The following is an 11,603-nucleotide window of genomic DNA, read 5'->3' on the forward strand; positions in this document are numbered from 1 at the left end:
ACCCGTGTCCCCTGCATTGGCAGGCAGATTCTCAACCACTGCGCCACCAGGGAAGCCCCCTTACATACATTTTTTACACATTTTTCAATCAAAAGCACAATCAATCATTAGAATGAATATATTGCTACTAACTCATAGTGACTCTAATTTATCGTACCTTATGGCTGTTCAAAGAAATAAAGATGTATAGGCCTGGACATAGTTAGCCAGACACAGAATAAACCAATGGGATTCTATTCTGAGCAGTCCAAAGGAGAAATTGTTTCTATTACCTTAGAGACTGAGAAATTACAAGACTGACATTCATAATAATAGCCATTCATCAATTACTTGCTACATAACAGGTACCATTCTACATCCTTTACTCCCATCTTTGCAGTGAATCTCTGACAGTTTCTCTCAAACCACCTGTGATAAAGTACCAGCTTTGTTTTATCCACAGTCCGTTGCAGACTAATATTTTGTAAAATACAACAAAAGCAAATAGCTAGAAAAATTTAAATGTCATAAAAATTTTATTATAGTCAAAAGATATAAAATTACTCTGTCAAATTTTTATAAAAGTTTCTATTGCTCACTCTTCATTTTTAAAAATATTTATTTATTTATTTATATTTATTTTGGCTGCGCTGGGTCTCAGTTACAGCATGAGAAATCTTTGCTGTGGCATGTGGGCTTCTTAGTTGCAGCCTGTGGACTCTTAGAAGCCTGCATGCGGACTCTTAGTTGTGGCATGCATGTGGGATCTAGTTCCCAGACCAGGGATCAAACCCAGGCCCCCTGCATTGGGAGCATGGATTCTTACCCACTGGACCACTAGGGAAGTCCCTCACTCTTCATTTGTAACCTGCAGCAAATAGACTACTGATGGACACTGATACGAAGACCACACTTTGAGTAGTAGCACTATCCTATACAAAATATGGATTATTATTTCTACTTTTCTGCTGAAAACAAAAACTGAGGCTTGGCTCAGTAAAATAACTTGCTTAATTTCACTCAGATAATCAATAGCAAAGACCAAATTTGTAACCAGGATTGATTCCAAATTCTGAAGTTTTAAATAATTGTGGAACATGGTTTCACTGACAATTCTAAAATTGTACTATCCAATACAATAGCTGGTAGCCACATGTGGCTATTTAAATTTAAATTAATTTTCATTATGTAGAATTAACTTTATCTCTTCAGTTCTTCAGTTGCACTAGTGACATTTCAAGTACTGAAAAGCCACATATGGCTGGCTAGTGGCTACTATATTGAAAAGTACAGATAAGGAGAAGTTGCATCCTCGCAGAAAATGCTATTGAACTGCCCTGCTCTAGAATATCAATAATTCCTCATTTATTTTATTTATGTTAGTATTAGACACTTTGGGGTTGCCTGCTTGACACACAATGACCCTTCTTCTTCAAGAAACTGCCCTCTCATCCTCGGTCCACAAAACAAGGAAGTTTTTATCCTCCGTGACTCTGCCCCACCTCTCCAGTCATGGCTGACTGAACCAGCTGTGGACAGTATATGAGAGCCAAGCCAGATAAATGTGTCTTTTATCTTTAGGAGAAGGTGCACACAGATCTTAAAGTGATTTACTTTGGTGAAAAGAGAACATTCACAATCTACTAATGTCAATTATTTCTCAAGAGAAAAGAAAATAGTAATTAAGGCCTGACAAGGAGAATTTGACCCAGAGTCCCGCAGAATACCAGCTCCAAATCAAACAACTAGAGTCAATTATTGAGGCTGAGTTGTACTAATATGGGCAGCTTGTAGCACAGCCTATGGATCAGGGGAAGGGAATGCCAAGGAAGAGGAAATAATCATGAGTTTTGAATCTATAACTATAGCCAGCGTTGGGTGTTTGTTTACTACCTACCAAACATTTTTAGGCACTTACATGCCTATTTTCTCTGTTGTCCAAACAAACCTTTGAATACACCAATTTTGCAAATAAGGGTATAGAGAAAACTGAGGTTTACAGAGTGCTAGGGCATAGTTGAAAGCCTTGGCAGCTGTTGAAATTTCATACTGTAAGAAAAGTACCATACAACACCATAAAATTTTGAGTTGGAAAAATCAATGTGAATTCATAAACTTACAAAGAAATATTGTGTTCTAGTTCTGTACTAAAAATGATCCAGCAGCAATAGTAGTAGCAGTACTTTTGCCCACCACCGAAAGTCATGGGCAACCCTAGCAGTCAAGATTTTTATCCCTAATGCTATTTTAGGAAAAAAATAATGAGATTGAATAGAGGGTGGTTGAAAAATATTTTAATGTCTATTTGTTTACTTATCTATTGCTATTATTAGAAAGCAAGGATAATTTCAGGAATGTCAGGGACATGGTTTAAGGACAAAGGAGCCATCTTAAAGGGATTCTCATCCACCAACTTGTAACAATTTGAGCATTAAAATTTTTATTATTATGATTTTGTTAATTGAAACAAGTTGAGTATATAAAGCCCATGAACTCAGTAATGGTTTGGAAAAAAGAAAGATTAATAAACTATGTGCAAAAAGGTATTTTTAATATGTGTGACTATAATAGAAGATGTTAAATTTTATTGATTTTAATATAAATAGAAAACATTCATATATAGGTATATTTTGTTTATTCCATTAAGTATGTGTCTATAAAATATGGATAGGTACTTTTTCCTAAGCATAAGCAAGATACAACATACATAGGGAACTCTAAGTGAACCAAAAGCTTCCAGAAAAAAAATAGGTACTGTGTCAGAATCAAATGGACTGATAAACTCCATTGGTAATATAACCAAGCAGAAAGTGGATCCAGCAATTGCTCATTACTGGTGGTCATATACGTAGTAATTCATTTAAAGAGAATTCAACAGGGACTCCCCTGGTGGCGCTGTGGTCAAGACTCCGCCTACCAATGCAGGGGACTTGGGTTTGAGCCCTGGTTCGGGAAGATCCCACATGCCACAGAGCAACAAAGCCCATGCACCACAACTACTGAGCCCGCGTGCCACAACTACTGAAGCCTGTGTGCCTAGAGCCCATGCTCCGCAATAAGAGAAGTCACTGCCATGAGAAGCCCGTGCACCGCAGCGAAGAGTATCCCCTGCTTGCTGCAACTAGAGATAGCCCGTGCGCAGCAGCAAAGACTCAACACAGCCAAAAAAAAAAAAAAAGACTCTGCACTTCCAATGCAGGGGGCCTGGGTTCAATCTCTGGCCAGGGAACTACATCCCACATGCATGCCTCAACTAAGAGTTTGCATGCCACAACTAAGGAGCCCACCCACCGCAACTAAGACCCAGCACAACTAAATTCATTAATTAATTAATATTTTTTTTTAAAATAAAGAGAATTCAACAATTTCTTCCAAAATAATAAATTAACAACTATCCCAAATATAAGAATTAACTGAAAAGTTGATCGCTTATCTTCTGGTAAATAAAACCTTTAGAAGTTCTTTAAATAACCCTACACAAAGAATTATAAATACTATTCTTGTATGACTTACAAAGTTTCCAGTATTCGTATCAGGCCAGATCCAGTAACAACAAAATAACAAAATAGTATCATCTCAAAGAGCAGGATGGTTAATTTGTTATGAACAATAGCACTGCAGCCAACTGTCTTAGGCTCAAAATAACTTCCTCTAGGCAAGTTATTTGATCTTTCTGTATTTTAGTTTCCTGATCTATTAAATGGAAGTTATAATAGTTCCCAGCAGTTTCTCATCTAAAATGAGGGTGATAGCAGTTTCTATATCAATGGTTATTGTGAGAATTAAAGAGTGAATACGTGTGTTATTGTAAGATTGACACTACCTGATTTCAAGACTTATTGTAAAGCTACAGTAACCATGACAGTGTGGTATTGGCAAAAGGACAAAGAGATCAATGGAACAGAATAGACCCAAAACAATACAGTCAACTGACTTTTGGCAAAGGAACAAAGGCAATGTTGGAACAACTGGACAAAAAAAAAGTCTAGACACAGATCTTACACCCTTCACAAAAATTAACTCAAAATGGATCATAGATCTAAATATAAGATGCAAAACTGTAAAACTTCTAGAAGATAACATAGGAGAAAACCTTGATGAACTTGGGTATGCCAACAACTTTTTAAATACAAAGGCACAATCCATGAAAGAAATGATTGATAAGTTGGACTTCATTAAAATTAAAAACTTTTGTTCTATCAAAGACAGTGTCAAGAGAATGAGAAGACAAGCCACAGACTGGGTGAAAATATTTGCAAAAGACATATCTGATAAAGGACTGTAATTTAAAATACACAAAGAACCTTTAAAACGCACAATAAGAAAACAAACGACCTGATTAAAAAATAGGGCAAAGATCTTAGATACCTTACCAAAGAAGGTATACAGATGGCAAATACGCACATGAAAAGATGCTTCACATTTTATGTCATCAGCAAAATGTAAATTAGAACAATGAGATACCACTACATGCTATTAGAATGGCCAAAATCCAGAACACTAACAACACCAAATGCTGGTGAAGGTGTGGACCAACAGGAACTTTCTTCATTGCTGGTAGGAATGCAAAATAGTACAACCACTTTGGAAGACAGATTGGTGGTTTCTTACAAAACTAAATATATTCTTACCATACAATCCAGCAATCACTCTCCTTTGTACTTACCCAAAGGAGTTAAATCTTATGTCCACGCAAACACCTGAACACATACATAAGCTTTATTCATAATTGCCGAAACCTGAAAGCAACCACGATGTCCTGCCTTAGGTGAATGGATAAATAAACTATGATACATCCAGACAATGGAATATTATTCAGTGCTAAAAACAAATGGGCTATCAAGCCATGAAAAGACATGGAGGAATCTTAAATGCATATTACTAAGTAAAATAAATCATTTTGAAAATGTTACATACTGTATGATTCCAACTATATGACATTCTGGAAAAGGCAAAAACTGTGGAGACAGTAAAAAGATCAGGGGTTGCCAGGGGTTAGTGGAGAAGGAGGGATGAATAGGTGGAGCACAGAGGATTTTTACGTTAGCAAAACAACTCTGTATGATACTATAATGGTGGATACACATGTCATTATACATTTGTCCAAAACCATAAAATGTACAACATCAAGAGTGAATCCTAATGTAAACTATGGACTTTGGTTGATTATGATGTATCAGTGTAGGTTCATCAATTATAAAGACATACCATTCTGGTGAGGGATGTTGATAATGGGTGAGGCTATACATGAGTGAGGCCAGGGCGTGTATGGAAAATCTCTATATATCTTACACTTAATTTTGCTATAAACTTAAAACTGCTCTAAAAAATAATGTCCATTAAATATGTATACATATATAGACATAATTTTATATAAATGCAATTGTATAATACTTTTTAAAGTCACTTAAAAAAATTTTTTTTTTAGTTGACTCCTTCCATTTCTATTAATATATGTTGATTTTGGTTTGTTCTCCTGCTTCCCACATTAACAATCTAATATACTACTACTACTACTACCACGACGACTACTACTACTACTTAATAACATTTATTTAGAATTCCCTATGTGCTGGGCACTATCTATTTGCTTTATGCACATTACCTCACTTAATCATCCCAACAAACCTATGAGGCGCGTACTAGAATCGTCTCCATTTTTTAGGTAAAGAAACCGAGGAATGAAGAGGTTAAGTAACTTGTCTAAAGTAACATAGTCATTAAGTGGTACATCTGGTGTTTGAACATACAAAAATTGATGCTAAACTGAATCTCCTATCCATTATTTTTTAATGACACCATTTGGCTTTCTTTGTTTATTTTTCTCCATGCTTCTATAATTCTATCATCTACACGTATACATATAAAGACTTTCGGTAAATTGTTATAAGTATGGGGTTATATTATATCCTGTATACACTTTTCTCATTCAACAGTACCTTAAAGAAATTTTATAAGTCAATTGTTACAGCTCTAATTCATTCTTTTTTGTTGTGATCATAGTATTCCATTTTCTGGATATATCGCCATCTAATTCACCATTTCCCATGAATATCCTTGTACAAGTATCTTCATGTGCTGTGTTTTTTTCTTTTTTAAAGTATAGTTGATTTACAATATTGTGTTAATTTTGTTTTATCTACATGAGCTAGATTCCCAGGTGTGGGCTTGCAGGTTCAAAGACTATATATATATTTTTTTACTTTTAATAGATATATGTCAGATGGTTTTCCAAAAAGGCTCCTATCACATCTCCATCAGTAATGTGTGGGTGCCCTTTCCCACACTTCAGAGGGACAGAATAGTGTAGTAGAGAGCAATGTTCATACAGGAGTTAGCTGCTGGAGTGTAAATCTTTGCTCTGCTTTTCACTTCTGGGTGAGCAATATCTCCTTCTTCTAACTCTCTTTGCCTTGGTTATCTATTCACTGCTCCATTTATTCCTATCCTAATACCATATTGATATAATCATGTAAGCAGTTAATTGAATGAACTGAAATTAGTAGGGGACAAGCAGAAGCAGCTTTATTTATTCTCATCTCTGTGAATTTAAACCCATGGTGTCAGATGGTTTTTCTGCCCTCACCTCCACCCCTATGAAATTCCAATCAGATATAATAAGATCAGATTATTTTTCCATTTTCATTCAAATATACTAAATATTAAAGTGCCAATCATGCATCTACTATAAATCCTTCTGTTTCTCCAAGCTCATGCCTGACTCAGGCTTGGAACTGAAAAGGTAGGGAGGTAGCATGGTCGATCTTTATCATTCTTTCCCTGGGTCCTACTCTTGTTTCCCATTCAGTTGCCAACTTCCAATTCCTTTTGGGTAGTGGGGTGCAATCGACAGGGTTTTAGGGGCTGTGTATGTGTTATATAACTAGTGAATTCTTTAGTTCTCTTTTGGCTGTCAAACATATTCAGTCTTGGTAATAGTCCAAATGCTAACTCTTTTGTAGGGATCTTTTGTGACCACCCCTGAGGTACACATTACTAAGGATTGTCCCCTTATAGTTCCCTGATGTAGACACTCCTCTGACTGGCCACATGTGACTTCGCAGTAAGTGGATTCCAGTGGTTCATTCTACACGTAGACTCTCTCTCATCCCTCTAGATAGGCTTCTTGGGTGGGATCCTTTTCAATATTTCCTATTATAGGCCCTTTTTGGTGGGGCTCAGCCAGGCTCTGAGAATGTCCAGCTATTGCAGAATTGCAGTTTACTTCAACTGGTGTCTTCTTTCATTGTTCTATCATCAGACCCAGTACCAATCATCCACTCTCCTTTAAATGTTTTCAGATATCAAAAGATAATAATCCTTACATATCCTGAACTCCAGGGATCCATGTCAAATCAATGGTTCTCTGAAATCTCAATTTTGGGGCTCAGGTATGGGAGATGGGGAAAATACCTTTTTCTTCTCTCCCTTAAGAAGGACATGGGTGATAAATATACAGCAGATTGAAATTTGTTTTAAAAAATCCTTGCTACCTGCCTCTTGATCGATCTCTTCAAATCCTCTTACAAACAGGAGACTACTAGTTGTCAAACTGGCTTTATAATCTCTTACACTGTCCCATATAAATAGGTTCAGATCCAATCATTTTAGACCTTTCAGACACAGAAGTAGTCAATTGTAACCCTTTGTTCCATTTACAGTAGATTTATAGTATGTTTTGAAATCTAGCAAAACAAGCGTACCCTTACTGTTCTTCTTTTTCATAATTTTGTTGGTTCTTTTCTGACATGCTTTCTTTTAAATTTATTACATCTACCACCTCCTCCCCCATTTACTATTGGGATTCTAACTAGAATTGTATTAAAATGCAATATTAATTTTGTGAAATCATTTTTATATTATCAAATCAAGAACATGGCATTTTGGGACTTCCCTGGTGGCACAGTGGTTAAGAATCCACCTGCCAAAGCAGGGGACATGGGTTTGAGCCGTGGTTCGGGAAGATCCCACATGCCAAGGAGCAACTAAGCCCATGCGTCACAACTACTGAGCCTGTGCTCTAGAGCCCACGAGCCACAACTACTGAGCCCACGTGCCACAACTACTGAAGCCCATGTGCCTAGAGCCCGTGCTCTGCAACAAGAGAAGCCACCACAGTGAGAAGACTGCGCACCGCAATAAAGAGTAGCCCCCGCTCGCTGCAACTAGAGAAAGCTTGCGTGCAGCAATGAAGACCCAACACAGCCAAATAAATTAATTAATTAATTAAAAGAAAAAACCATGGCATTTTTTTCAATAATATTTGGGGTTTTTTCTGTTCTTTTCTCATTACATCTACTCCTATACGTTTTATATTTTATATTTTTGTTCATATTGTGAATAGAATATCTTTTTCCATTTCCTCTGTAGGTGATTATTTAGGTGATAAGGTATTGATTTTTGTGTATTTTCTTCTATTTGGCCAAATTATCTTTTTAATTCTAGGAGATTGTTTTTGTTTTTAACCAGTCTCATGTGTTTTTAGTAATACCATCAGACTATTGACAAAGAGATATTTTTCTTTTCTCTTCTGATGTTTCCATTAATTATTTAATTTTCTGATTTTGTTTCCTTATCTTGATTTTACTGTTTAATTAGAAAAACCACAGGCCCAAAACGGCGTCACTTGTGCTAAAGCTTAGATTTAATACCTCACCTAATTGCAGTTTTGACCTTCCCAAGAAAATTTAACCAACCAGTTTGGAATTTTCTGATCAGCACCAAAGAGGTAATCTGTCACGTGGACCCTTTTGATCCCCACTCCCTCCCCCAAAGGAAGAAGAGGCAATCTGCATGATAAAATCTTTGCATTTCCTTCCCCACCAAAAAAGATGTCCCAGCCCAAAATAACACTTTATTTTCTTTTATTAATGACTTCCTTGCCCCACCCCTCTTTCTATAAAAGGCTTCCACTTTGTATCACTCCTTGCCTTTCTAGTTGTCAGATGGTATGCTGCCCAATTCATGAATCACCTAATAAAGCCAATTAGATCTTCAGATTTACTCAGTTGGATTTTGTGTTTTAACACACTGACACTGTCAAAACAAATTTTAATAGAATAATATAAAGGTTTAACCATTTAGGATCATAAGACAAATTTTAGTAAATGATTTTAAGGTTTAATTATTTAAGATAGTACTTATGTATGGTTTTGGACATGCTCCTTATTACATTTAAGTAGTTTACTTATGTTACTATTTTACATAGAGGTTTTATTAGGAATAATGCCTATATTTTTATCAAGTGCCTTCTTAGCTCATGCTGTTATAATCATATGATTTTTTTCTTTAATTTGTTGTTTTAATGGATTAAGTTGATAGATTTCCTGATCTTAAACCATCCCTTAGTCATACTATATCTTTTTTTTTTGATATATTTCTGGAGCCTATTTTCAATTAAGTAATATTGTTCTAAATTTTAATTCTCCCTCCTTCCTCCCTCTCTCTCTCCCTTTTTTACTTCCTTCTTTTTATAATATCATTGTCATTTTTCCGTAGTAAATTTATGTTAGCATCATAAAATTTAATAGAGGAATTTTCATCTTTTGCTCTGACGGGAGTAGTATAAATCCTTGCTGCTCAAAATGTGGTCTATGGAACAGCAGTATTAGCATCGCAGGAAGCTTGTTTGAAATTCATAATTTTAGACATAAAATCAGATTTAGGAATTAGTAACTGCACTTAACAAGATCTCCAGGAATGATGCTGAAAACTCGGCCTCTGTGCACTGATGCCAAATCGAATCTCAGAGACAGTTTTGGGTGAAGTAGAAAAGAATAGCTTTATTGCTTTGCCAAGCAAAGGGGGACACAGTGGGCTCAGGCCCCTCCAAACTCTGTGTCCCAACATTGTAAAGCAATTATACTCCAATAAAGATGAAAAACAACAACAACAACAAAACTGTGCGTCCCCACCTGGGAGGATTTTGTAAGGAATTTTATAACTGGTTTAAGGGTGGGGTTCTGATAAGGATTAGGGTGTATTCAGGGCCTGCACTCCTTTAATCTGGCCTCAGGTGTTCTGATGAGTTTCTGTAGTTCCGTTAATCTGGCCTCGGGTGGTTCCTTGAAGAGCTTCTCTGGTTCCTTTAATCTGAACTGAAGAATACTAACATCTTCCATTTTTGGGGGGTTTTAGTTCTATAAAGAGTTCAAAGATATCATTATGTGTATCCCTTGAGGCGGAACCAGGACCCTGCCCCAAGGCTGCACTATTGTTTCCTGACTGCTCCTCCCTTGTCTCTGCATCCTCTCCCTTCCCTGATTAGCAACTGTTTAAAGGTTTCCATGCCCAGGAGCCCCACGGGGTTCTGCTTGATTTCAGGAGTTTCCTATGAACATTAATGCTTTGGAAGCACTGTTTAAAGTAACATTGAAATTATCTGAGCTGTTAGGTATGTGATCGGTTTTCAATGGTAGAACATTTGTCACTTTCCTAATCTCTGTTATTTAGTCTATTCAATTTGCCCTCTTTCTTAAGTCAATTTTGGTAATGCTTATTTTGCTAGGATATTATCCATTTCCTCTGTCTTGTCAAATCTGTTGCCACAGTTGCCGTTAGTATTCTCATAATTATTTTAACATCTCTTACCTTTACAGTTATATCTCTAGCATTTTTTTTTTCTATCATTTAAGTTGATGTCTAGCTTTGAGACAGGAGGGACGGGGGCAGGGTACAACTGTTAAAAGAATGACATAGCTGTTGAAGATACGACATAAACTGGTTAGAATTGTTTCAGCAAAAATAGAAATGAAGTTTTCCCTCCCCTGAGAACAAGGAAAATAAAGGGAACAGTGAACAGGCTAAAGAAGAAACATAACCTGGCCTGAAAGAGTTAATCATGTTGCAATATAAATAGAAGTGAGTTTTCTTTCTTCTTCTCCTGAGAGCAAGAAAAAAAAAAGGAACAACGAACAGGCTAGAGAACAAACATAACCTGGCCTGAAAGAGTTAATCACTCCTTGTTTTACTTTAACTGTCACTAATTTGTAGTTAACTAGATTTATACTTTACAAAGCTAACTTCACTCCCTGACACTATGTAATTTACATTCCGCACCTATCACCCCTAACTCTGTCATGTTACATCCGGGCCTCTCACTCCCTAAACTTATTATGTCCCAGCCCTTACATTCTATACGCCCCTCGTAACAAATCACCCCCTATAGTTTTTGCATTTCACAGACAAGGTCACCGCCCATAAACCAGAGGCAAACGGACACAATTACCAGACTGCCGGACCCCAGTTACCGGGTGGCCTGACGCCAGCTATGACTGTTTTGAAATAAGGCAAAGGAAAGGAAGAATGCAAGACCTTCGCTACTTTGATCCTTATCGTATACCCTGGACTGCGCGCCCCACATATAAAATCTTCCCTGATTCCCAAGGAGGAGGGGCACAGTTCTTGAGGCGCTAGCCTGCTGTGTTTTCCCTTCTGCTTGGCAGAAAAATAAAGCCATCTCTCTCTTCCTCCAAAATTTCTGTCTCCGTAGTTCTGTTCAGCCTTGGTGCACAGGAAAGCCGATATTTCAGCAACAGAACCAACTAGGCCCAAGATGGCAGAAGATTCAACTTCCAGTAGACCTTGGACCTCGTTATACATTCATCATATTACATTAAGATGCT

The sequence above is a fragment of the Eschrichtius robustus genome, chromosome 3 (assembly GCF_028021215.1).
Source record: "Eschrichtius robustus isolate mEscRob2 chromosome 3, mEscRob2.pri, whole genome shotgun sequence".
In the NCBI taxonomy this organism is placed as follows: Eukaryota; Metazoa; Chordata; class Mammalia; order Artiodactyla; family Eschrichtiidae; genus Eschrichtius; species Eschrichtius robustus.